Below are 27709 nucleotides of genomic sequence, written 5' to 3'. Positions count from 1 at the left end.
AGTTCAGTAGTACCATTATCATTACAAGCATACTCATTAATGCGTGTAAGCCTGTATGTTTATCTGCCATAGTTAGGCTAAAATTGAAGAAGTTAAAATCTTCCAATTCAGTTTCATTGTTCAGCCAGTGCGTGCAGCAGGCCTAGTTACCGCTTCAGTCTCTTGGCACTCCCATGCATTCAAACGACAGTTAATGAGGACTAGAGTTACTAAATTTTCATAGAGGCTCAGAAAATGACTTCAGAGATGTTTGAACACGCCAATTTGTGTGTGCAGGAAATGATAAATGCATGTGGAAATATGTACTGTTATCTACAAGTTTGAATTTTAATGGAATTTTTTCAGTTCCCTTTTGAGCTACCCCATTCTTGGAACTCTGCATGGTGATCAAAGAATAGGAATATGGATATGAAAGTAAAAAACTATTTCTAATTCCAGGTTTTGCTGTGTATTTTACCTTGGATACATTATGGTGTGTCTCCAATAGCAAATACTGCTGATAACTTTACTTCCTTTGCGAAAGACATTGAAGTCTCAAGTTGAAAACTATCTATAAATGTAAAATATTTGCATCATTATGTTAATGGTGGTATTTCATTAAGTTCTTACTGATGAATGGAATTATAAAAAAATATTCCGCTTTTTGTATATTCAGCGTACTTGTTTTTTAGAAATCAGACAGTATTTCGAATTTTATAGGGATTTGAAACTTCAGAGTTGAAGCAGGTTGTGAAGGGGACTGTGACAAAGAATTCAGTGAATTAATTATCTTTCCAAATTGTCAGTTTGGAATGTAGCAAGATGTCAGATCACTTTGCTTGGTCTTTTTGCTTCTGGCGTAACTGACCGATAGATTTCAGAAAGAGGTTAAAAGGGGTTAATCTATTTCATGCTTTCAGTTCAATAAAGCTGGAATCTGGAGATGCTGTTTGCCATTGTATACAGTTTTCTCTATAATACAGTTTTCTTTCTTCTTTTCCTTAACGTTTTGGGAGAGGGGAGGATGCCACCCTTTTGACATGTGTGAATAAATGTTACTGCACATTCCTCAGATTCCTCTGCTTAGTCTTTCACATGTATGGACTTGGGTGCAGCTGAGAAATGAAGATGTAAAAAGAAATGCTAGAATTCTCTGTCTGTGGTGTCTCTGTTATCCAGATTACACAGGCATATAAATTAATATATTTAATTATATGTACTCATTACAACAGCCAGCTCCTGCAACTGAGCTCACAGTCAGAGTTAGTCTAAATATTTGCATGATTATGTCATTACAGATATTAAGGACCAAGTGTCCTCCTGACATTTGTGCTTTGAATTGCTTTGAAAAACATCAATAACTGCAGCCTATTAAAATTTGATAGCAGACCACTGCTTTTACAGATCTTTTTCAGCAGCTGACAGACACGTACTCTGTGCAATCCATGTGCAGCAGGGAACACGCCTGCTTCTTTGCATGTGCTGCATGGTGAGTGCGTATCAGTAAGGAACATGGCTTTTTTAATTTCAGTTGCTGCCTAGTATGCGCTCGTCAGTTCCTAAACAGTATGTGCTCCTTCTGTAAGTTATTCACAATATTAATGAAAACACAGATAACCCAATCAAAGCCTGGATAGAAAACCAGGACATGTAACCTGCGTACATAGGTTTGCAAGAAGGGGAAGAATGGCTGGAATTCAGGAGAGTAATTTCAGAAGTGAAAGACCTAGAAAAAAGAAAGAAGAATATAGGAAGATCTGGGAAGACTATAAGGAAGCTTATAGGCTTCCCGTAAGTTTTCTATGTTACTTGGCTTTCTGTTTTACTTTAGATGAATTAGTCCTAACTCCTCAACAATCAGTGGGGGTTTAGGTACCTAAAGAACTTGGTGAACTTGGCTCTGAGTTTCTCTCTGTTTCCTCTCCCGCTCTGCAGAGCGATGCTAGTAGCACTGCGCTGCCTGCGAGGTGCAGCAGCCTGTTGTGAGGACAGCCACAATTACAGATCATAAAGCAGATCTTTAGCAGTAGCCAAGTAAGTGAGTTTCTTGGTTTGGGAAAGCAATTATGACGTGCCTATTGTGACGGCTTTGAAAATCACTTGTCAAAGATATAGGGATATCACATTAATTGCTATTATAAAAATAATACTTGTGAAAGCGGTGCATTAAGCCTCATATTCCTTGCTTATGCCTTAAATTCTCGATTGAGCCAATTAACCTAATTAGTCGTGTTTGAGGGTGGACAAAAACATGGGAGTCTTGGAGGCTTACAGAATTGAAGTATACCCTATAACATCCTGCCAGCTTAAATACAATTGGAATAATACATGTTTCCTACAAAGAATTTAAGTATCAAATCCATTTAAAGTCTTGGCAGAGCACTGTGTCCAGCAGCATGGCCATTACTGTGATTCCATTCAGCTTAATATATGCAAACCAGACAGTTTCAGTAAATTGCGGCAATAAAACTTTTGTTCCAGCAGCCAAGTTAATCATTTGACTCGTTGTAGGAATGAATGTGTGTTTCCATGACAATTGGATGGGTTTATGATTGACACACATACAATTAAAATCTGCCCTTCAAAACCGTAAATTGCAGAGACCCAATGAAAGCTCAGTCATATTCTTAAAGAACTTTTCGTGAAGGGAAGGTTAGATTGTGACTTTCGCCAGCAACGGTATTACAATTTGTAGGTCTCAACACCGGTGAACACAGCAGAGGAACATTAAGATTTTTTGTGGCCTTAGTCTTAAATTTTGATGCCGCCTAAATGTGAACTTCTATTCTCTTATAGATTTAAACCTCCATGGATTTGGTGATTTCTTTTAATTAACATCTGGAGTGAAATTATGTAGTTCTTGGACAATCTAATTTCCCATTGCCTTCGTATAGATCTGTGCATGGTTAACAGTTGGAGAGGCTATTAGTTTTTTTAATAATAAGGTTATGCATATACCAACTCTATGAAAATATATGCTATAGCTTTACCTAAGTTTGCACAAATTTATGGACATTTTTGTGGGCAATTAAATTTTATTTAATAACATAAAATTCATTTTATGTTATTAAAATTCTGGTACTATTAATCAAAGTATGCTAATAGCAGGGTTTTAGTGGAGAGTATGTTTGCTTCAGTGCTTTCTTTTAGTGTCTGAGTGAGTGGCCTCTGGACACACGGACAAGTCCATCTCCCTTTGTAAGGGACCGAAAAAGTGAGACTTAGATGAGGCCTAGAGGGAATAGCAGCTTGTTTTATTTTGTGGTGATGTATTAGCATTTTATAAGCAGTTTAAGACATAGAAGCTTTGCAAATTTTCTTTCAACCTGCTCAGGGTGATTACATTTTTTTGACATCAAGTAAAATATTATTTGTTCGTTCATTGCAATTATTCTAGCAAGTCGCAGACAAGTATATTTTTGTGCAATTTGGCAGGGCTGCTGTGGTGTCATTATATCTGATACTTTATTTATAGGATCCATTTCATTTCTGTATGTTTTGAGATCTGAGAAGCACCTACAGCCTGTGACACTTGTGACTGGAAATCAAAATATCTTGTTGGTTTCCAAGGTGCTTGTATGAGGTTCGTTTGTTGGGGTTTTTTTTCCCTAATAACTAACTAGTCAAGCTGAGGTTTTTTGAGGCCAGTATTTTTGGCCTCATCAACCCTTTGCTGCGTTTTCAATGCCGCAGAAACCAGAGATATCACTGAATCATTCAGGAGGAATAATATAATGAGAGAGGAGAAAACAAGCATCTGCACATTGGTGGTCTGCCACAGCCTTCAGTGGTGGGGTCAGGCTGGCTTGCGCCGTCCCGCAGAAATGTCGCGACCGTCGTATTTGCAGTTGCTTAGCTGCTTATGTTAAAAGGCATGCGCTCAGATTAAAGGAACAGATGTGCAGCCATATTCTGTCTCTTAAATCTGAAGATTATAAATATTTAAGATGCAAATAAGACTTGTGTGGTAGAGTTATTGCGTCTGTTCATCAGTTTTATCACTCTTGGTGCTTGTGAAGAGGACACTGTCCAAGCTGGCAGAACTAAAATCAGATCTGCTGTCTTTTTTACTGCATTGATGTTTACCATGTTCCACCTGCTCTGTTCCTGTGCGCTTGACCTGTACGGAGCGGTGTCCTTTGCCAAAAGGGTTCTGTAAGGCGCATTGGGAAAGGCAGGATGGCTTGGGTACTGCCGAGAGCAGAGAGCGCGGCAATGCAGCACGGCGTAGCCGCGCTTGCCAGTGCCCTGCCACTGTTAGTGTCTCTCACCTCTTTTGTTCTCATTTTACTTCTCTTTGTTTTGGGAGAGAAAGGAGAAAGGTTATGTGGCACTGAAAAACTGGTTCAACAGGTATATCAAATGTATAGCGATAGATACATAAATTTCAAAAGCAACGCGGTTCCACACTTACTAATCTTACCAGGAATGTGTGTTAATCCTACTGTCAAGGTGAATAGCAGGAACTATAGCATGGTGCAAATGTATGTGAATTATTTACCTGTTTATTTCTCTTCTATTAATTACCTATTCCCTTTCCTGACCGAGCGGTAGCTCTGTAGGAGACACTCAGTGTGTGCTTTCTTCGCTGTTAACCTTATTTTCCTTGTTTCTCTGCTTGTGTGTATTCTTTTTTTTTTTTTCTGCTTGTTTTTCCTCTGCCTAGCCGAAAGTAAGTTCTCTGCAGTCACTAAATCAGGTGTCAAAAATATTAATTAATATTAATTACTCCACTGCTACCTCATACTGTCTAATATTTGTCTAGGCAAGCTACCTCAGCATACACAGAGAGGGATGAATTCGGAGATTCGGGCACTGCTGGATCTCTGCTTTTAGCTCCAAGCGTCCTTTGGCACACACTTCCCTCGCTGGTTCGCACTTGGTGCTTCTGCTTCTGTTTGCAGTGGAGATGTGGATGTCTGGAGCACCTCTCCTTGCCAGTGTTTCTGTGTTCTTCCCGCTCACAAGTGTATTTGGTGTCAGCATGTTTCATTGCTAGGCTTTCTAGCGTGTGCTGTAGTCTTCAGTACCACCCCTGTGGTATTTAGTTGGTTAAATCGGTCAATGCCGTGTTTGGGACTCTGTGAGGTCACTGAACTGCGTTAACCAGTTTACTGTAATTGCCAAATTTCTAGTGATCCGAGTCTGCAGGTTTTAAAAAAACAAGCAACTCTGGAAGGAAATCCAGGGGGGGTAATTTTTTTTTTTAATATATTTTTATTTCTTTATTTTTAATACTGCTGTCTTGTACTCTCAGCATCCTAGCACACTTTATTGTTGAGGTTTCCTCTAGCACATCCCCCTCAAAATTTCTTAGAAAAAGCAACAAGAAGTTGCTTGAAATTAGCAAGATGTAAGAGTTTTAGCAATATGATTTAACTTAACCTCCCTTCATTGCCCTTAAAGATAAATATAAAACCGCGTAGGTCTAAGAAATTGTTTCAACTTTTTTACAGTAGAATTGTAATAACTTTTCTGTATCAGAAGAGCTACAGCAGTACATGAAAAAGAGATTAAAGCAGTCACCATAAAAAAGAAAACAGTATGGCAAAGGAAATAATTTTGCTTCAGAAGTGTCTGGATAACCAAATTCCTACTGCGTTCACATTTTAATCCTTTTAAAAGAAGAGCCTGAATTCCTTTTTAGTGTCTAATGACCAGATTAAACCCAACAAACTGTTATGATTGTTATGATTCTATGGTCCTTAAACTTAGGAACTGAAAGCACTAGGAAACAAGCTATGTTAATAAATGTATGTATTTACCATGCTGCAGTTAACAAAAGATGATAGGTACTTACATAACCTTTTTGCAAATGGGGTAACACATACTTCTGGAAGCTAATATTGCACATTTTAGCTGCTCTTGTTTGTCCCGGGAATTGAAAAAAGCAGCCAAGTATTGGAACGAGTTGGTGTATCTATAAATAGCCTAAGTAATATGACTGCCTGGTAGCCTGAGTGTGTTAAAATGAAGCACAGAGTTTGTGAGAGGTCTGGGACTCGGCATACAACTGTTCTCCATATTTTCTTCTTCAGTAAGCCATCTCTGCTTTGTGTGCAAATGCCCGGTTTGCCAGGAGAGGTTACTAACCTCTGATCTTAACAACTACCAATGACTGATGTCTTCTATGCTTAGATATTCTTCTTAGCCATCTCTTTTGCATTCACAGAGCACGAGTTTGGATGCTATTTATATCTTTTCCTGGCAATTGTTTTTCATTTTAGATTGCTACAGCACTTCACCTTTAATGTTCACCTTGCTTTATTGAAGCAATTTATATTAGTGATCTTAATCTGTGCTAATGTAACACTGTTTTGTGTGCACGACTGAGTAGAGATCCTACTTCTTCTCTTCATGTGAACTTCTCCCTTCAGGTAATAAATGAATAAATTAATCCATCCCATCATTAATAAATAGAACTTACTAAATTATTTTTCAACAGAGACAAATGGAAACATTGTTATGCAACTAAATAGAATATGCATAATTTTAGTGTAAGTCAAACAGATGTGCTACACTCTCTCACCGTCACCCAGGTGACAGATTTCACATCCTTGCAATTTCTACTAGCCAAAACCTCATTAATAAACTCACTGCTTCTGTGCAACATCAAATGAGATTTTAAAAATGCCAGCACATCTGAAATAATCCGACTACTTGTACCTTTTGATTTCCTAACCACTTGTATGCATTTTGTTAGTTTGGGAATGCTCATTAGGTTTAGCTGCATACATATGCATCCACTTGATCTGGAAGATGTGTGCGCATCTCCTGCTGTCCTGAGAGCAGTATGGATTCTGCAGGTTTGCTACGGGACTTGCGGTTGTGTCAAACTAGTTTTCTGTGTTCTTGTTTAAAAAAAAACCAAACAAACAACCAAACCCAAATCTTGCTTCAAGTAAATAACTGTGAGAGTTCAAGCTGTGACTGAGGCCCCGTTCGATCGTCTGCCTTTCCTGAGGAGGAGAGGAAGGGATCAGTCGTGGGTTAAGGATTAGTTCTGAGATTCAGGAGACTGGCTTCTCACTCATGGCTCTGACCTTCAGCTAACTGTCATTCTCCATAGGATTTCTCCAATCTTGCCTGTAGTTTACATTCCTTTCTTTTAACTTTGCTAGCGTGTAATGGTAATCTGCCTCTCTATGGCAGAAGGTCTTACACCAGTTACAGGGGTTGGGTACCATTGTAATAGCAACCACTTCCAGTGTTCCAGTTGTCAGCATAGACTAGTAAGACACTTCAGTCCGAATACAGATTTATGGAGAAAGTATAGTTCTTAAATAGGGCATCCTATGATTTTATTCACAAAATATTGTTAGTCGTTAAACTTTCTTTCAGGCTAGTTTTCTTCTTCCGTTTGGGCACAGAGAGTGTGCTCGGAAAGAACTGGACTCTTTTCAAGTACATATTTTCGGTAAGAAATTTCCTAGCTTGACAAAATATCTGGTAGCTGCCTTTTGTTCGGAGTTGAGACCTTGCCAGCTTAATTGCCAAGCCAGTAGATGTTAGCCACTGGCAGTGCAGCATAATTAACATGCTAGAATGATGTCAGATCAACCCAGAAACATCTGCCAATGGTGACTGCAGAGTGCTTCTGGTTATTGTCATCAAAATGAAACTCTTACAGCATTGTGCTGGTTCATAGCAGCTAATCTATGCTGTGTGAGTACAGTGAGATATTAATTGTAAATTGCAGTTTTCTTTTTTCAGTTAAAATTGTCAACAAAGATTTCCTTTTTATAGTTTACTTCTAAAAATTCCAGCTTGCTTTGGGAAGTTCATGTTGAAGGAGTTATTTGAAGGCACTCTTAGCTTTATAGTTTGACTGTACCGTAAATGAGTTTAAAACCTGGTAGAGTAGTCATGACACATGTATTAAACTTCCCTTTTTTTTTTTTTTAGGCAAGACCTTTCTCCTTTTCATCAAAACATTTTCAAATAGGGGCCAAATGGGAGAGCTTAATTTCTCAGTTCTTTTCATCCCCTGTTTCAATTGAATATGACAGTGAATTGAATAAGTCGCCTCAAGAAATTAAAATACAATCCCACGGCTAAATTCACAGCTGGAGTCTGCTGTATTTTGTGTCTTGCAGTCAGTGTTGAACTTGGCTATCCACCCACAAATTAAGCAATTCGCTTCTTTACTCTTCCCTCCCTTATCTTTGAGATTCCTCCTTTCTCATTTTCTCTCCTGGTCTCCTTTGGTGTCTTCTGTCCTTCTACTCCGTTTAGGCTGCAGCCTGCTGGTCCCCTTCGCGGGGCAGTAACCTTGAATTAGGCAATCAGCCTTGGAAGCCACTTCTCACCCTCCACACTGCTAATTGGACTTCTTTATTGGTTAGGAAGCTGTGTAACACAGAAGTTAAAAGTCTTCAATAAGCAAAGATCATTTGGCTTTTCATTATTTTTATGGTTGGGGATGGCCGCTCTGAAAATTCATATTTTTAAAACCACTTCAATGGTATTTCTATCACTTGGAAATGTTAAAATGAAATTTCATCATGTAGATCCACTGTATAATATAGTTATTAACAGGAATATGATTACTAGTATCTAGAAATTGCTGTTTTATTTAGAAAACAGCTGTTCTGCAAAGCACATTTTTCAAATCTGAAATAATTTGTGCACAAATTCAAGTTTATAAGTTTAATGTTAAGATTACATTTGGAGTTGAACAAGTTGGTGTATAATGTAATGTTGGTGCGGGGGGGAAGTGTAAGATGTAAGAAAAGAAATTAAACCTATACTCAGCTCTTACATAACGGTAAATTAATCTTACTGATTGACTCCTTTGTGTCAAAATCTGTATTAAGTGCAACATTCTTAAGCAAATGTATTTGAAAGAGGAATGATTTTTCACTGCCAGCTGTTGCAAAGTAAAAATGTTGGCTTGGGAGTCGTTGTTTACTGAAATTTGTATATAGTAGGTGATTCAACCTAGATTAAAAAAATAATCTGGAATTTTACTTACAATCATGAACGTAAAGCTTTGTCTTCAAGATAACACTGTCACCAGCAGCTGCTGTTCTGCTCGTTGTCTGCTGTTGCTGGGATTTGCGTGCAACTCCAGAGGGCCCTGCCCCATGGCGGTGGGCCACCCCGTGCCCAGTGGGAGCTGAGCCGAGGTGCGGGAGCCCGGTGGGATACAGCGGAACCACTAAGCCCTGCGGCCACCCTTCGGAGCTGCGGAATGAAGAAGATGCTAAAGATCTGATTTTGGGGTAATCATATGCTCGTGCACACGCAACTTCTAGGAACAAGCAACAAAAGCATATTAAGAGGCTCTTGGTGTTCAGTCAGTAAGTTCAGTGCTGTTCTCTGGGGTTTTCAGCAGCAGCTACGGCCTGAACTGGGCACTTCTGTCCAGGCTAAACAGCCGTGGCCGCGATCACAGCACTGGGGCTGCCTTGCCTGGAGACGAATCTCTCCCCTAGAGAATGCAACCAGCTGCAGCCAGAGTCTCCTGCACTTGTTGTATTGGCACTAAACCCAGGGTTTAATTTTTTTTTCTTCTTTTTTCACCTTTGCCTCCCAACTAAAATGAATAAATTTCTCATTTCTGTAATAAATATAAGGTGCATTTGGTTACCCCATGAAAAGCTATCATGTTCAGTTGGGATATCCTTAGTATACTGGAAAATGAAATTAGGTAATTCTTCAGCTAAATTAAATGAAACTCCTTATTAGCATATAATATAACAAAATTCCTTTTCAAAATTTGCATAAAAGGTGATCAAGTGCTGCATTTTAATTTAATTGGGTATGAGACATTCTTATGCATATTAGGCTGTAAAATTTTAAATTACAGTTTTTTATAAAAGGTGTTTGGCTACAATTTTATTGCTACGTAAATTCTTGAAGCAATGTTGTTGGCAAAGCCTCACTTACTACATATACCTGTAATATATGTGTCCACCGGTGTGGTGTTAGATTCTGTGTATACCTGCTTGTTTTTCCATTCCTAGATGTCTATGTTTGTAATGAGAAGTCTTAGGAAAGTAGTAGTAGCAGCCGTCAGCAGGCTCTTGATAGGAAGATTATTATGCATTAACTTTAAAGAGTTAGAAATGTATAATTCATGGCTATTTGGTGGATTTTGCAAATCTCCCAGTTGTGTACGGTTGCTAATCTGTATGACATCGAAAACAAATCTCGGAAATACTGTCATTTAGGCTTGTAGCAATCAAGAAACTGCTGGTTTAATGCAACTTTTCTGTCTGATGTTTAGGAGAAAATCCTAGTCCTATATTAAAAACACTAAACTGTCTGGGCTTCTTATAAATATTAATTTACCGAAAGCACAAAAGTCTGTGACATTTCCTTTAGTAGAAGGGATTAGCTTTAATTTTACTTGCTTGCATTGTAGCACATTGAAGTGAATCATTATACATTGGCGTTTGTAGTCCTATATTTCATACATTTTCTTTTAATATGCCATGCATTTATCAACACGCTAAGGTAGTCGAAGAAATAGGGGCATCTACTTTGCCAAAGTCAGTTCAGCCATCGTTTCCTTAATGATGGGTTTACATCACTGTTTGCATGCAATGACTTGAGCAACATTTTATACAGGCGGTTGTACATTTTCAGTCCGGACATTTTAAGAAGCCGCAGTTCTTATCTGTGACATGTCTGTGTGCTGGTGCGTGGGCTCTTTACTGCTTTTGTAATATTTATATAAAATTTATTGGCAGGAACTGCTGTTACCCAGAGCATCCACATCAAAAGGGCTGTGTCTGTCCCCGTTAAGGGTTTGTGACTCCCTGGGCATTTTGCCACTGCTTCTGGCCGAACTTTGGCCGCGTTTGTGTCAGCTACGTTAGTTAATGGTTGCTTGCTTGATGTTAACATGCTGATTTACATTATAATTAAGAATGAGTAGGAGTTTGTAAGGGAACTCAATGCTCCTAAGTAACACAAAAATAATGCTATTTTAAATAAATTTCTGATGATAATTGAGTGTAAATATTAGAATATCAAACAGCTTGCAGTCCGCCTCTTTTGATAGAGGGCCTTATAATGAGCCTACAGTGTTGCTGTTGTGAAGTGTGTTGTGCGGTAGCTGTGTTTGTATCGCATCTGTAAGTGGAGAGACCTCACTTCCCATGACGGCTTCATATGTTTTGATACAAGTTGTGACAGAATGTGTACCCACATACTGAGTTGTATAATGTGGATACTTCATGTTTGCCATCTGATATCTTACATAAAAGCAGAACTATGTTGTCAGTCAGAATATTCAACGTTTCTCTGTGAAATAAAATAGCACTTTAGCAAATAAAGATGTAAGTGAAGGAGGAAGGAGCTTAGGGGAAAAAATTCCTTCTCCTCACCTCCTTGTCTCTTGGTTAAGAAAAGTAAATCACAGCAGATACAAAGTACAGCTCAAAGAATACTATTCAGCTCTGCCTGTACTTCTGGTGATTTATCTGTGACGAAGCTCCTGCTGAGGAAAACATACAATCGGAGGGTTTGAACATCTTGCAATCATTACGGACAAGACATGGACAGACAAATTCAACTCGGGACCAAGAGAGCTCTTTTCTACTGGTCTCTTTTCCATTGGTGTAACTCTTGTTAACTGAAGTTGTGTTGTCTGTGATACACTGCTGTAAGCAAGAGAAACAGGAGTCCATTAAGGCTGATTTTGGGTTGTAAGTGTGTGGTGACGGCTGTAGCTATGAATCTGCGGGTAATTTTTCTGTTACCAAATAAATTACATCATCCAAATGCTTTATTAGTTATTTTAATGCTAAAAATGCCTGAGAGAAGTTCATTTGAGTGACAGAAGGGGCCAAAGATACAGGCTTTCCATTTACGCCCTTGGCATGATTTTGCAATACACACTTATTACATATTGCAGCTGAATTAAGGAGTAGTCCGGTTGTCTATCTGTCTATCCACACCATTTTATTGTCTCTCTCACTTATTTTGGACCTTACTATTTGCCTCACACTTGGCAGTTTTAATTGCACCTATTTCTGTGTACACGTGAGGAATCCGCAGTGGTACAGAATGCGTTTCATTAGTGGGTGTGTGTAATGCTGGCTCCACGTCGCTAATGAGCAGGCTAGCACAGCGTGGACCAAAGGCTGAGCAAGTCCACGGAATTTGGTGGATTTACCTGTGCTTGACCTACCCAAAGACTGCTTCTAACACAACCGACTGTGCAGGAATCATTTTCAAGAGCTGGGTTTGTGTTCAAAAGCTCTTTGAGTAAGGGACCAAGAAGGTACTTGTGATGGTGTAGCATCAGAATTTGTCTCTAAGCTTTCCTATTGTCCAATAAGGACACATTCTCACCACGTTAGAAAGAAGTTTTAATAACTAATTATGTTCATTGGAGTAGGAAAAGAACGAAGTGGTGGTTGGGATGTAATTGTGGAACTCGCTGAATGGTGAGAAATTGCTTGCTGATAGATGCTTTACTTTCCCATGCATTTTGCAGTGTCAGTGTCTTGATGTTCTGTTAAGTTCCTTATTCTGAAAATATTTATCTTAATTAGTTATTATAGCTAGAGACTAATTGTCTAATTTCATTTTTTCAGTCGTTTGTTGGTGAGCAAACATAAAACTGCTCAGAACCTCTAACAGCGTGACTGGGGTAATTAGTTACAAGTGAGAGATAACAAGCAATTTGAAAAGGCATTCCTGTTTTTTCTCTACCTTTCTCATCCGAGAGCTGTAAGATACTTGATTAAAATCAGCAGTAAAATTATATCACTGGAATGAAGCAGCATTTTGATAATGGAGTACAGGTGTTTTATTAGACGTCATGTGGTCCAGGCTGGTGAGGTTTTTTTTTCCCCCTTTCCCTCTCCCCTGCAGCACAGTTCATGGTGTCAGATGGACAGCAGTCAAGGGCTGGCAAAGGGACTTTGCAATATCGCCCTGAGCCTCAGCAAGCTCCAGGCTTCCCAGGAGTTTGGATTCAAGCTCCCGGCTGGCATCAGCCCATATAAACCCACCCGTGGTTTCCCAATGTCAGTTAGACTGCGCCTGGGGGAATACAATGAGAACGGCATGGTCTGTCAGCATTCGCTGATCCTGTTGTGTGCCGTACCCCAGACAGCACCTTACAGACTGTCACTCCCAGGACAAGGTGGAATAGTGCCTGTCCTGCAAGAGGGGGCAGTCCATGGGGGTCTGAATCACTGTCACAACTCCTCCTGACCCACCTCTTTCTTTGATCCACAGCACGGATGGTTGTGTTTGCAACGCAGCCTCCTCCAGACTTGCCTTCATCATTTATCCTTATCTTACCTTGCCCCTAACCTTTCTGGTTGCACAATGTATTGAATGTTTTAACAAAAAATTCTGCTTAAAGAATAAAATTAAACAATTAGACTTGTATTGAAAAAAAAAAAACCAAGCAGTTTTTTCTTGATAACACTGAATTTCAGACTATACAAATGTGATTATCACTAGACCAGTAACAGCGTAGGTGTTTCTTTTCTGAAGTACCTGATACCTCATGGTATTTTGTATATATATACATTTATGAGATCTTGTGAAATAGGAAAATGCGGTTTCTTCCCAGATTATATGATAGAAAATGTTAAATAGCCAACAGACGTACATGAAGGCTATAGTGGATCTGGGCCTTACCTAGGATGTCCCAATTCAAGACAAATGCCTTAGGCTGCTTGTCGTCTTCCCTCTGAATCAACTAAAAGAAAAAATACAGGAAAAGGAGGAAGGAAAAATCAAGCAAAGTATTTTTTTAGTAGTTTTTGTCTGCTCCAGGTGAAACTAAACATAAATCATGAATTATTTCTGGCTTAAAAATGGAGAGTATTTTAATATAATACATAAAATTAACCTACTTAGAGGAGGTAGTCATATTCTTGTTATGAGACAAAAGCCAAAAGAAATTAGGCTTCAAAAAAACCCTCGTCGTACATCAGGGATGTATAATTTTGTTTTAACACCTGTTTGGTTACAGCGAGTCTGAAGGGTTGAGGTGTTTTTCCGTGTTGAGCACTGATGGATGTATTTGGCCTCACCGTAGCCTGCAGGCGGAGGGGGAGCGGAGGGGCCGGCGGCAGGCTGCTCATGGGAGGGTTGTGGCACATCAAGTGTCCGGCGACACTTTAGCCTGAGTAGAACCAGGCAAGGGTGATCTGCAGGAACCACCTACTCGAAATGGTCTTGGTCTCAGAAAGAGAGGAGGAGACTGGGAATCTGAGACAAAGGATCCTGCTTGTTATCTGTATGAAAAATTTCTGGGATAAAAAAATGCTGTAATGGGAATACTACCGGAAGCTCAAACAAAAAATGAGATGTTGAAAAATGTTGAGTTCTGTCTGGTGAGTTTCAAAGGTGAATGTCTTCCTGCCCTAAGTTCTCTTACTTTCTGCTGCTAGAAGAAAAAATGTCAGATGGGATGTGGTGTATTTATGTAGCCACAGTTGACATTTTTAGAGTCACTAGATGGTATTTAGACCTGGATGACTGAAAATGCTATGGTGTATGCTTATGAAGGAAACAGTTTGGGCTTTTAAATCTACGAATCAATAGGGGATTAAATGTATATTGGATTAAATTCTAAGTTTGGAAATGTTTGATATATGCACATACGGGTGGTGCTGGGGCAGAAATCAAGAGGATCGGAACAGCTCGTTAGACAAACAAGCTTTTCCTATGGAGTTTACTTTCTATACTGCAGTTCTGTGGGATTTTCTTGGGGTTTCAGGTGATGGGGGAATAGATGTCAGACATAACACTTTTTTGTACACCAGCATGACTCGGGAAGGGAAGGGGAGCCAAGGGGAGATTTTCACTATATTATGTAAATGTTATCAATTATTTAAAAATAATCCCTTCTTCCTACTTCCTCTAGATGGAATAAAAATGTCTTTTTTGTTTTTGTTTGTTTGTTTGTTTGTTTCTCTGACAGAGTTATCATCGAACCAAGGGAGAATTCCTATCTTGAAGCCACTACACGGAAGGAACACTATAAAAGGTATTGTGTTTCTGCAGCTGCTCACCAAGTCTCTTGAGTATTTTGCTGCTTTGTCATTATGTATGTTCTTAAATCATTGTCCTTTTATTTTTTTAAATTAGATCTCTCAGAAATTCATTAGTTTGCATGCTATTGAAGGGCAGAATAGCAGCAGAATGGTTGAGGGGCAGAAAGAAGAAAATACCCACGATAAACCTGTGGAACTAGGACAGGAGCCTCTGCAATTCTGTACTGTGTTGAGAGCTGAGGCACTGACGAGGGTCAAGTTCACGGGCTAGCTGAGGGAAACAGGGATGACAATTTTCTCTTTTGTGACTTCAGACAGTCTCTGATCCACACCTCCCTTCTCATTCTACCATGGAAATCCTCGTTTAGTTTCATTCTACCCCTGACAGAGCAGGGAATGTCTCTTACTATGCGACTTCTCCCTACGGCCACGTTTACAGCAGCTGGACTTTAAGCATTCCCTTCCTACCCTGTTCTCAGCTTTCCTAAAGCCTGAAGAAGCTGGATTAAAGGCTGTGGTTGTGTCTTGCATCCCACCTCTCTCTGCAGCAATGTCATACTCTGAAGATGTGCCTTCCTCTCTCTATTCCCTCCCTGCCGACTGTGTCTTAGCCTTTCTTGAGATCAAAAGGCCAGTCCGCTGGTTGCTTCGAGGATGACCACAAGCATTTTCAGCTGCTGTGAATTCACCTCAATACTTTGGTGTGTCTGTTTTAAATCTGGGGGCTTGGTGGTGAATAATGGGATTAAATATTAAAGCACTCTGTTGTTTGTTTTCCTGAAATATTACTCCCTTCTTTGTACTGCTTTATTCTTCTCAGGGTAGGTGGATTATAGTTTTAGCCAAGCATTCTGCAAAAATAATCCTCTGAATAACAAGTATTGTGTTACTGATTTTTATAAAGTTCTTTCCATTTTCATTTGACTATTTTTAAACATTGTCCCTTTTCCTTATGTCAAAACTGAAAGTGTATATAACCCATTTAAAGTTTCAGAGATGTTTGTAGGAAGGATTCTCAACAGAGTTTACATTGTATTTACTGTCTGAATTGTTTGCTACTTACCTCTGTTACTTATATAGCCTTGACGAAATAAGGTAAAAGTGCTTATTACAGCTGGAATACATTCCTATTTAAACAGTGCAGGACCTTCATTTTGATAGAATAGAGAGAATTTGTTTTAAACATTTGAAGTGGCTAGACAGTTAAAGCAAAATTATTTTTTTTTCCCCCCTCAGCACAGTTATCAGCAGAATGGCCATTAAAAAGGGATGTTTGAATAGAAAGTTGGTTCTTGGAGCAGATTTCCAGTGATCTGGAAGAAATATTTCTGCTTCCAAATAACTGTGATTAGGTACTAGTGATAAGTGCATTCCTGGAAAGAAGAAATATTATTGATGGGTGATATAAGCTACAAAAAGCATTAAGATTTAGTCAAAGATATAAAAGTAGGATAGCCTTGGAAGGGATGAGGTCAGTGTCTAACTATAGCTACCTGGAAGAAAATGATCTGTCCAAAAGACAATTGATAGTGACGCCGTAAATCCAATACTTTCCCCGACTCTGATTTTCAGATCAGGGTGAACCTCAGCACAGAAGACGTAGTTTAAATGTGGTGGTTGTGTAGTTGAAATGGAGGTTTATGCCAAGGTGAAATTCAGAACAGGTTTTACAGGTGGGAAGAGAGGGACAGGGACCAGGGGGAGCCCTGGAGGCTGGCTGTGGGTGTCAGTGTGCTGCCAGTTCCCAGGCTGTGCTGGTCTCTGCATCCGCCGTACCCCAGTGCTGGGCTGGCAGCCCTGGGACTGCTGACTGATAGCAAGCTGCTTGACCATGTCTTCTGAGCCCCTAACAGAAGAAACTTGCACAAAATTTTCCCTAACCGATATGAGAAACAGTCAAATTATTCTAGCTGAAGTTTTCCTAAAAGAAACTTCGGCCTGAAGGAAGATCTACCAGGGAAAACTTCAGCCCAAATCTTTAAATTTTGATAGAGCTACAAGCCAATGAATAAAAAGCTCTTACAATAAAGATATGAATCTTAGTTGTGAAAATTGCTATTTGCAGTAATGTAATAAAAATAATTTTCGATAAATGTATGAATGTCCCACTTCACAGACTTAGCATAACACTGCATTTCTGCTTCATGCAAGTGAAGATCTAAATGAGTAAAGAATACTTGAGCCTGGCCTAATCAATGGGGTTACTATGGCATCTTGATTTATGCAATGATATGAACAAGTCGTGTCCTGACCATTATTCTCTGGAGGCTGTTTTAACTGTCAGTGTAACCCCAAAGAAGCCAATATGCTTGGCTAATAGAATAGAAAATGCTTCTGAGTGATAAAGATTTCTGCTCTGAAGATTCAGCAGTGTCTCGCACCTGAGAACAGAGAAGTTCTGTTGAGAGTTCTCGTGACATTGCTTCTGCCCCTCAAACAGGCGTCAACGCTCTGGAGCAGGACGATTTTGCAATGTGTAACAAAGACTGTTCTGTTGGCGGTGTTAGAGAGATGTTATGTGCCAAAATCCATCATATGGAATGATGAGTCTCTCCGAGACTGTCATTAAAATGTATCTGGTTTTCCTGCCTTTATATGTTTATGCATGAACTGAATGATTATTCAAGACATCAGATGAGCTAAATACTTTTTTTTTTTTTTGCTCAGATATTATTTATTAGTTCTCAAGTGTGTGTTTGCCTTCTAATACTAAAAAGCTGTGGCGTTAATCAGCACAAACTTGGATTGCATCCTGAACTTACAAGGGTAAAATGAACTTGGATTGCATTTTGCATTTACAGATGCTGAACAGTGAAGGGTCTATCGCTGCCATCCTTGAATCTGCACACACAATTGCAGAAAGCAGAGCTATGGTTTTGGTTTAATGGAGTAGGTTTACTTAGTGCCTCAGCCTGGTGAAAAAAATACTTACTTTAGAATGAGACAGATGTTACTGGAGAGAATTAGAGCTAGTGGGTCTCATTCTGTTTACTCCCTCTTTTTGTATTGCTTTAATCTCCTCTTCATTGATACTGTTCCCGGTTTAAAGCAATGTAAGGTCGAAATCTGATAGTTTTTAATGAGAGAGGTTGAAGTATGGGAGAGTAAAGCAGTAAGGTTGGTTGGTAAGCAGCTAATAAAATTCATTTGATTTAGCAGCTTCAAGAATTAAACATGAATATTGACATCTTTTCCTTCCTGTTTATACGAATGTTTTCAGTTTCCTGATGGAGCACTAGAGCAGCCACACAACCCACTAGATATGACTGTGGGAGTTAAATAAGACACACGTTAGAAAAACGGGCGAGGGTTTTTTGGTTTAGGTTGGTTTTTTTTCCTGAAAGTAGTAAGGAAACCATAGGGAAGGTGCTTGCTCTGAACATGTCAGAACTATGATTTCTTTTTCCTAGCAATGCCAGATTGTTTATTGGCGTAAAATGCTATGGGAGATATTAGATTTTTTTTAACCCATCTGAATCAAATACTTATTTCCTTTGATGTGTTTATTTGCATTAATCTTAAAAGTAGTAATTGGAAATGCCCTCATAAACCCTGAGATTGGAGCCCTAGAATTAAAAACCATTCGTTATTACCCAGGAATGTAGCTATGCAGTTTTATTAGCCTTTCTTCTACTGTAATCTACGGATCTCATTTAGCTGCATGCAGCCCTGTTCTTCTGAAACATAAAAGGAAGGAAATCTCTCAATAGCCTGAAATCAAATTATCTCTCTGTGTTAATCTACATGTAAAACACCCAGGCCCACTTCTTTAAAGGAAAATAGTTTTACTGATAAGCAAATCTAGACTGTGTGCTGCGGATACAAGAATTAAGTGGATTCTTTTTTTTTTTTGTCTGCAGAGTACTATTTATAGCATCAATTAACTCCTCGTGGTTGGGATAAGTCATTTGACACATCTGTTGCTGAGCTTAAACACTCACTGGTCTGTGGGGTCACCGTTGGATTTTTTTCCTCTCCTCTCAAACTATGCAGCGAAACGATGATTTTCTAGCTAATGGCAGTGAGTTTAAATACCCTGTCTGCTGACGCTGGTACGCAGCATTTGGAACAGATGAAGCAGGCTGTTGGTCTGCCTCACTGCATAGCTGACCCGATCTTCATTGCTTGCCGTTTTGTTATTTAATCTGTTAGAAGACAGCGCAATAGTATCTTTTATGAAAGAATTATTAGGACCGCTTGCAGGATTTCCCAGCCTTGCTGTAATATTTCAGTTATTCCATTCTGCCAATGAGGAACTGGTCTGGCTATGGAAATTGCTGCCTACCCAATCTCTTTTTCCTGTCTTTTGTGACATGGAGATTTAATGCTTGTAAATACGTGGCTGCTCTCAGCTGTAGTTCCCCACATACGGGCAGTCTCAGACTACTGTCCTCATTCCGCTCAGTAGCTTTTCTCTTAAAATGGAAGCCCTTTTACCAAACTCAAAACATTGAGAAGCCCAAAAAAATGAAGATACTTGTATATTGGCGGGGGGGTTGGAACTAGATGATCTTTAAGGTCCCTTCCAACCCAACACACTCCGTGATTCTATGATACTGTTTAGTGAAATGTTTTCAGGTATTCTGTGGAAGTAATTGCATAAGGTTAGAACAGTTTATTCATGTGATTGACTTATTTGTGGCCAAACTGGATTGTATATTAATGAAGCCAAGCTTTAAAATACTAGGGGAAGAACTAGGGAGCAAAGTTACGAACTATGCTGCTTTTGGTCTTTCTCTTTTTCTCTTTCTCATTGAAATAGCCCTGTTCTAAGAATAGATGTATTGATTTTTGGTGGCTGTGCTTGCAAGGTAGCCTCTACAGTAAGGAAGTATTTCTGTTGCAAATGAGATCTGACCCAGTCCACCCATACAACCCTATGCAGACGACAATGCCTTGATAGTTAATTTAACACCTGATACTGTCTAGCATTCACATAAGCTGCTTGAGGGTTTCTTTCGTAGCTGCTTGGAAGACAGTATTCTAGTAAAGTGGTTATAGTGGAATTTTCTACTCAATAAAAGTTTGCACAGATTGTCTGTTTCTGCTCGCAGCGGAAGCAGAGGGGCCAAAGCGTCTATTGATGTCGGAGAATCCGATTGGGGTCAGAGGAAGCGGGGAAGCTTGGCACATAGAGCTTCTGCTAAAAGTAGCTAGGAGAATACTTGGAAACCTGAATATACATGAATCAGAAAGGGACCGCAGAGTGCAATCCATTTTTAAGTAGAACTCCTTATTGATTTCAGTGGGGGAGACCTTTGAAAAATCAATGACACGCAGCAGCTTTCGGATGCAACACCATGTGTTTTAGGGTGTTAAAGTGAGTGGCCTAAGAACTAATCAAGCCCGGAGCAGTCGTTTTTGGAAGGTTCTGAGGCAGAAGAAAAGGTGTCAGAGGTCTGAAAAGCAGCAAATTTACTATTACTGAGAGATAGCAAAGTATGATCTTGTTCATTTTAGCTTTAACTTCCAAGTTGCATTTTACTTCTACAGAAAAACAAAAAACATAAAGGAAAATACAGAAGTTTCTGGGAATTATGTAAACATAGGCCTGTTTGTTATGATGGACAGTATGAAGGAAATGGAATTGCTGAAATCATCAAAATATTCTGATTTTTTTCCATGAGATTTGTGCACATCATTCAGCTCAGCTGGTTACTTCAGATTTGGCTTCTTGTTATGGGGCCAGGGGGGAGTGCTGTCTTCCAAATACTACCCAACTAAAGTAGATAAATAGAAATTAAGTTGTGCAAAACAGCGATTCTCTTTATGTAGGGAATGAAGTATTAATGATGCTAATATTTTCATGGTCATGGCTGAGTTGACAGAATTAGCACTTATTGAGAGAGAACAAAGCAAGGGATTCTGTCATGTTCAAATTCAGCAGACAGACTGAAGTCAGAATTCAGCCATCTCTACCTTGTTCAGTCTTTTGATATTTACAAGATTTTTAGACGCTCGTTTGAAAATACATGGGGAGCGTGTGGTTATGCAGAGAATTTACAGTGCACAGTGTGAATTTATAGACTATCACATACCCCATTAAACCCTAGTGTGGACACTTAGTAGGTGTGAGGTAACGTGATGCCACTTCGCTGTGCTGTTTTATGCTTAATTAACACAAACACTGATCTTTGAAGGAAGCGTGGCATAACGAGTGCTCTGTGACAGAGGAGTTCAGCTTACTCAGTGCAGACAAGTTTTTAGGTCCCGGAGAGCAAGAGCTGTGCTTCAGAAAGGTGCCGTGACACTGTTCTGGTCTAAAAATTATAAATTTCAAGGAGAAATTGAATTTTTTTTACGTTTGGTAAAAGTAATCATAGGCTAAAACATTTACTTTAAAAATTGCCCTTGTAAAAATATTTCAATTTGAAGTTTAATGCATTACTGAATTATTTATGCTATTATATGTATGCAATTGTTAGAAAGGTGTCCTGTATTGCTCTAATTGATTTTCCTTTCCATTTGGGAGTACTGTATAGCAATTGAAATGTATCTTATTAGGAAAACAGAGCTACAGTATAATTAAAGCTATGTAGGCACTCTGTATCACCACGCCCTGAAAACACTGCATGAAATTTTGGAAGGAAAACCTGAAAAATTCCTAGTAGCAAACTGCCGAAGTAAGGAATCCTTACCAAAGGGAAGCCATAGAAAGACAACTGGTGTCATTTAAACGTGATGATTAATCCACAAGAGAGACTGTATTAGATATGAGAAAGTTCTGTATTCTTTTTTGCCGAGAACTGTATTTTTTGTAAGTTAATACAATATGATTTCAGTACCTTTAACTAAGAGGTTAATTAAAGTAATAAAGGGACTGGGAACCATTACGGCGAGACTGGAGATGCTGGGGTGCTCCTGACCAGAGCCAGTTCCATAGAGAGTGAAGTGTTGGGACTGTATTGCGCGTACAAAGGTGTATGTGTGCCTGGATTCTTTTGTTGGTGCTGCCAAACCCAGATCATAGTATGATATTCTGCAAATTTATTTGCAGAATTTATTTATTTCTACCAAATGATTCCTGCAGGATGATCGGATGAAATTTCCTACTGATGTAAACCTTCAAATATTACACATTGACATTTTTTCTGCAGTAATAGAACTGGTGAGCTGCAGTGTTCATTGCTATGTCCTTAAGACCCAAAGTTCCTTCTCAAGGAGTTTTCCTGTTAGCATTTCCTCTGCCCTTGTTCCTTCCCTAGTTTAAGCCTTGTTTCACAGGCTGCTTCTGTCCAAAGGAACAAAAACACCCTGACCAGCTTCTTTTTTGTTTCTTTTGACACCAACACAGTATGTCTGTCTGTGCCTATGAGAGAACTATATTGAAATAGCTTTCTTTGTGAATTCCTCATTGCTATTCATTGGTGGAGATTGTCACGTAAGGGTCAAATTAGAACTCAGTCAACCAGAGCAGCAACAGGAGGAGCCAGGCTCAAGATAGATTTCTCCATAAGGTCTGAGAAGCAGTTTATTTGGAATTTGTAAGGTGTAACACATATATATATATTTATTTTATTTTATTTTCCGAAGTGTTGCTCTCTTGTCTGTAGAAACTGAATTATGCTTAATTTATTCTCTCCAGTCATTTACTTGAGAATTAGTCTTTCTGTCACACTGCCTTCTGACTTTCATCTTTGGGCATATCTTTGCACGCTTTTGTTACATCTAGTAAGTTTTGAGCATAGAATTTACTTCTGTTAGTTTAAGAAAAACGAGTTTTCTGGCATGATGGTTCCACCCCCTTTGAGATTGGATCCACGCAAAGAAGGGATTGTGTTTCTGGTAATTTGGCTGAAACACAAGAAATCGTGTTTATGCTGGCTTCAGGAAGGCAGACAGTATCTGGTCAAGCATAAAATCTGCTGGGGCAAAATTACTCTCTGAAAATGTTCTAAACCATTTGATCCAGCGAAGTGAGTTTGTCCTGGCTCTGCATTTCATGCCATGTGGCTGCAGCATTTTTGATGTGGTAGTAGCTTAAAACTGGATATACTGCTTTGCAGAACCATGCCTTTGCAAAACGGAATCTGTTCTACACATTCTCCAGCAAAAACAGGTACTAAATTTGCAGTCGCTGACCCAGAGAAGTTTTGGTGCTAAATGTTTTAAGACAAAACAGATCAGAGATTTACAGAGCTACACGGAGGACCTAATATCCCAAAACCTACTTTCACTTGGGTTTTGTGTAGGATTAGATTACAGACAGGTAGAACAAAGTGGCTGTAAGCTGTTGTGCAGTGTGCATCTTTTAGAAATGAATGTATCCTCTCTAACAGGTATCAATGAAATGATCTTGAGCCATTTGGGGGCTCATACATCAAACATGGAGCCTAAAGTTGCATGCCTAAATAATTATTCTCATTTCTGAGAGTGTCATGTTAAGTTTCTGTGTTTTAAAATGTTTGGCTGCAATATCTGGTTCTGTACCATTCAAAATCCTTATTTCAGTTGGGAGTTTCCCCTGATTCAGGTCATTAATAGTAAGTCTCACAGGAACATGCAAGTATTGATCACTGATAACAAATTAGATTAACTGGTTTGTTTTTTTTTTCTTTGAGGATTGGCTTTCTCAGGATTTGCTTCTCTGAATATTGTTTCTTTTTCCTCCAAGTTAGGAGGGAAACAGTATAAATGATTTACACAACATAGTGAGGAGAACCTCGGAGATGCCTGTGTACAGAAGAGGCTGTAATACCTTATTAACTAACTCTGTCTTCTCTTTCCTCTCTCTTGTAGCTGGTTCTGCTTGAGGCTGCTCTCCTGCTTTGTCTATACTTTTCTAGTCTTAGTGGGTGATGTCCCAGCAGCTCTAACGTTCAGACCCCAGTAACCCACTAGGTGTGTATCGCTTGGTTTTCTCTGCATGCTTTCCGATATTGCATGGTGGATAACAGTGATTTTATGCTGCTCATCTCTTGTGGCACTTCAGGGTGAAAATATAATTAGCATGCGTTACACTTCAGTTCCATAGATTATTTAAGCCCCATTTTTGCTTTTATTCTGATGGTTTTCTTCCCTGTAGAAGCACATCACTATTGTTTCCACGCATGCTCACAGGCCTTCGTGTTTGCTCCTACAGCGGCTGATTTGCTGTATGTACAAGCTTCTTGTTGCTCATCATAGCACCATCTCGTCAGCAGGAGCAAGTGGAATCAGGCTGGGAGAGAGCAGTAGTAGGACAGTTATGCTCAATATTCAGACTGTTGGACCCAAGAAATCTGTGACCCGAGAGCTGTTTTCCCTCCCGCTGAGAGAAGCCTCTGCGATGTTTTGTAGCTGAGTGGGGGACACTGCTCTCTCCAAACACAGCTTGCTCAAGTACGTGATTGCCTTCGGCAGGCAGAATACTTTGAAAAGGGCAGGGTGTGGGGGGTTCCCCAGGACTGTTAGGATTTAGGTGCCCAAATCTCACACAACTTGGTGCCCCTTGATCTCGAGGGCTCTTTAAAAACTCTTGACTATTGGCTATGTCCTGTAGTAGCAAAATTAGTATGCAGAGTTAACTCACTTTTTTTGCAGAGTGCCAAGTGACCCTAGGCATGTCAGGGTTTCCAAGAGCCTTCAAACTTGGGCACGAGCGGGGATATTAGCAGTGCGTGGGACCCCCTTTTGGGCTCGTTGCACAGGGGTGATTTTCATCCCTATTGAGCACTTAGGCTGTATTGACTTATAGGAGGCCTTTTGATGCATTAGTTCCTCATATGAACAGTCAGAAAAAACAGATCCTCTTACTTTGCTCTAACTCTAATGCAACACTAATATATTTAGAGTCACGTAGGCAGGAGAGAGATTTGCTGCTGTCAGCATAGCCTTTGACACTCTGTAGGCAAGTGTTTGCTGTGTTTAGAAGTGCAGCCTAAGGAATAATCTTTACCTGGCTGCTATAGGTCTAATATTTTCATTTATTTATACCCTTTTCAATGCACTTTAATTTATTTACAAATGGTAGCAAATTGCAAGTGGCAGCCTGAGTAACTAACGCATGAGTCAGTACTTTTATTTTTCTCTTCTGGTCTAGACTGCTGATAATGTAAATTGTTGAAACCCTGGGTAAATAATTGGGAGTGCAATCAACAGCAAGCAAGTATTTATCTACTAATAAAACATTTGAAATGCAGAAGTCTGTTTTTGTCCAACAGTTCCTAAAAGGCAGTTATTGGTCCTGCTGCTGTTTCTGCATAGCAATTGGGATTTTTATGGTCACTAATTGTACATCTGAAAATTTATACAGCTTATTTTCTGCATGTATTTTTCTTTGCACAGAGAAAAGAAGCACAATATTTATGGTTGTAAGGAGGTTAACGTTATATTTTCTGCATGGAGATCTCTGTAGCTCTCTTGAGATTTGTACCATTTATAGAACCCAGACTTCTAGGTTCTCTCATGTGTGGCATCAAGGACTTATAGCTCATTAAGGATTTTCTGAAATGGGATCTTTGTCACATTCTCAGAATGTGACTTGAAACTTATATACCAGCTCAGTCATCAACTGTGATTTTTATTATTAAAGCTGTTACTGCTGCAGAATCTGTATTAGAGGAGGTGCTTCTCAATTTTTCATGCTGCTATTGGTAATGCTTTTCCTTAGAACAGAAACTTGCATTATATAATCTAGAGGGGACCTGGTTTTTTAAGTTTAGTTACTGTAGTTTACATCTTGTCATCTTCTTCCTACATCCCTACTTGATTCACATTTTAAGTTGGTCCGTACAAGTATCCAGGCTCTTGGGCCCCCAAAAGATACCGGCTATGTCCTATCAGGTGCATGTGAGAGAGAGCGGGTTCAGCTGCAGACAGTGAATTGCCCAAAAGGTGGGTCCCTGCAGGGAGCGACGAAAGAAACTTGAGTTCCTGCTCTGCAGCACGTCTACAGAGCCTGTCTCCGTTCACTAATCCCTGGCCTGTTCTGACTCTTTTTTTTTTTCCTTGGGTGTGGAGCATCCCCTCACGTGAGGTGTATTTGGAGCTGTGTGTCAATCAGGCTGTTGCTGTGCTCTAGCACAAGGGCAGTGATAATTAGTAACCAGGTAGCTGTCTTTAAGAATATATAGTTAGAAATGTCCCCCACCCAAACCCACGTATGTTTTTCCCCAAATCTGCCTAGTGCCTGGGTCTGTGAAGCCCCACTTCTTTCCCACCCCCTCAAGGAGTCTGTGAGCATCTCTGCACTCCTGGGAGGAGAGACCACAAACAGAGCTGTCTCCATCTGTGCCGAGCAGGGAGGCACAGACGCAGAAACACACGCGTTGGCTGCACATGAGCCAACGTAGGTCCAGAGCGTCTGGCTGTGCCGGTGCCAGGGCTGAATCGTGCTGAGATGTAGCCGGTGAGTCACGCAGTGTTGTCCTGCGATGCACAGCCTTCCTGTGAGTCACACCGTCCTTTTAGGTGGTTGTGATTCTCCTTTGCAGAAACCAGTGTAGTCTCTGAAGGTTTTATAGACTTCTAATAATCTAGCAAGGTTCAGAGTGGAAGGTCTCTGGAGCTGACAGCTGGGTCTACATTTGGCTGGTTTGCGACGTCTGGAAAACCCTTTGGTGGTTTTTGGTTTTCTTTCAGAATTTCAATACAAGTTAAATCAATGCAGAAATGAGAACAGTCACTTCTGCTTATGGGTCTGAAAACATGAAAGGCTCAAATCATGATTACGTGTAAACATTATGAGATTAATCCGTGGTAATCCTTACACTGTTTCCAATGTGATTTCATATCACCCCGATTCCTTTCACTGGCAGATCCCTAGGAGTTAACAATGAACCGCAGAGCTGCTGGCAGGTTATTTCCCATGAAATCAAGGTGTGTGGCATTGAGTTTGGGTCTGTTACTTCTGCCCCAGTGTCTTTTGGGCCTGTTGGATGATTTCAACCACATATGACAAAAGAAGGGAGACCTTGGGCCTATTTATGAGTTTCCAACAAACTGTGAAAACAGGCAGCTTAGTATCTACTAATACCCCTCTTTTGGGAACATAACAATATATGACCAAGTTTTCATTAGCTCCCGAAGCATCAGCACAGGAGAGAGACCTGATAAATGTAAGAGTCTTGGAAAACGCATCACTCGAGAGCGTGCATCATCTAATGGCACTGGAAAACGCAAAGCTTCAGGAAATCGGGGTTTGGTACTGCCCGTGCTCATGGAGATCCTTGTGGATAGACGGAAAACAAAGAATATCTGGCAGCAGGAAGAATAGCTCCTGATTTGCACATCAAGGGACAGTTTCTAGGGGCTTAGTGCAGAACACGAACTGTTCCTGAATTACAGGAACTGGGGAAAATTCTGCCCCTGTGCTCATCTCAGAGGTGCTCCAAGCAGTGTAGTAGTAAATGGTAGTAAATTGGTTACTTGTTTTGCTTTAGTGAAAGGGTTCTGTTGAAGCCACCATTTAAGCTTACATTATGTTGCTGATTTTATACTCTTAGTGAAAACATTTTAACTGATGTTCACATTATAGATCTTTGGAATCAGTGGGAAGTTTTGTTGCATGCACCATGCAGATGGAGATAGGGTTTTAAATGGAATACTTCATAACCCTGCTAGAGAAGACATAAGGCAGAAGATACATCCCATCTAGCTGGTTTCTGAGTTCTTTTGCCTGCGTTGAGAGACAAACAGTCCTGTGTGTTTTCATGGAAGGTGCTTGATTTTGGCTTTTTCATTTGCATTATTAGCGAATGGCTGCATGAAGGACTGTTTCATTGGCTACCATGCTGAAATCATCAAGCACATTTCAGCTGCAATTGCACTGTGTC

This window comes from Vanellus vanellus (assembly GCF_965231255.1).
Source record: "Vanellus vanellus genome assembly, chromosome: 16".
Taxonomy (NCBI): domain Eukaryota; kingdom Metazoa; phylum Chordata; class Aves; order Charadriiformes; family Charadriidae; genus Vanellus; species Vanellus vanellus.
The sequence above is the reverse complement of the archived record's forward strand: the minus strand, read 5'-3'. Positions refer to the sequence as shown.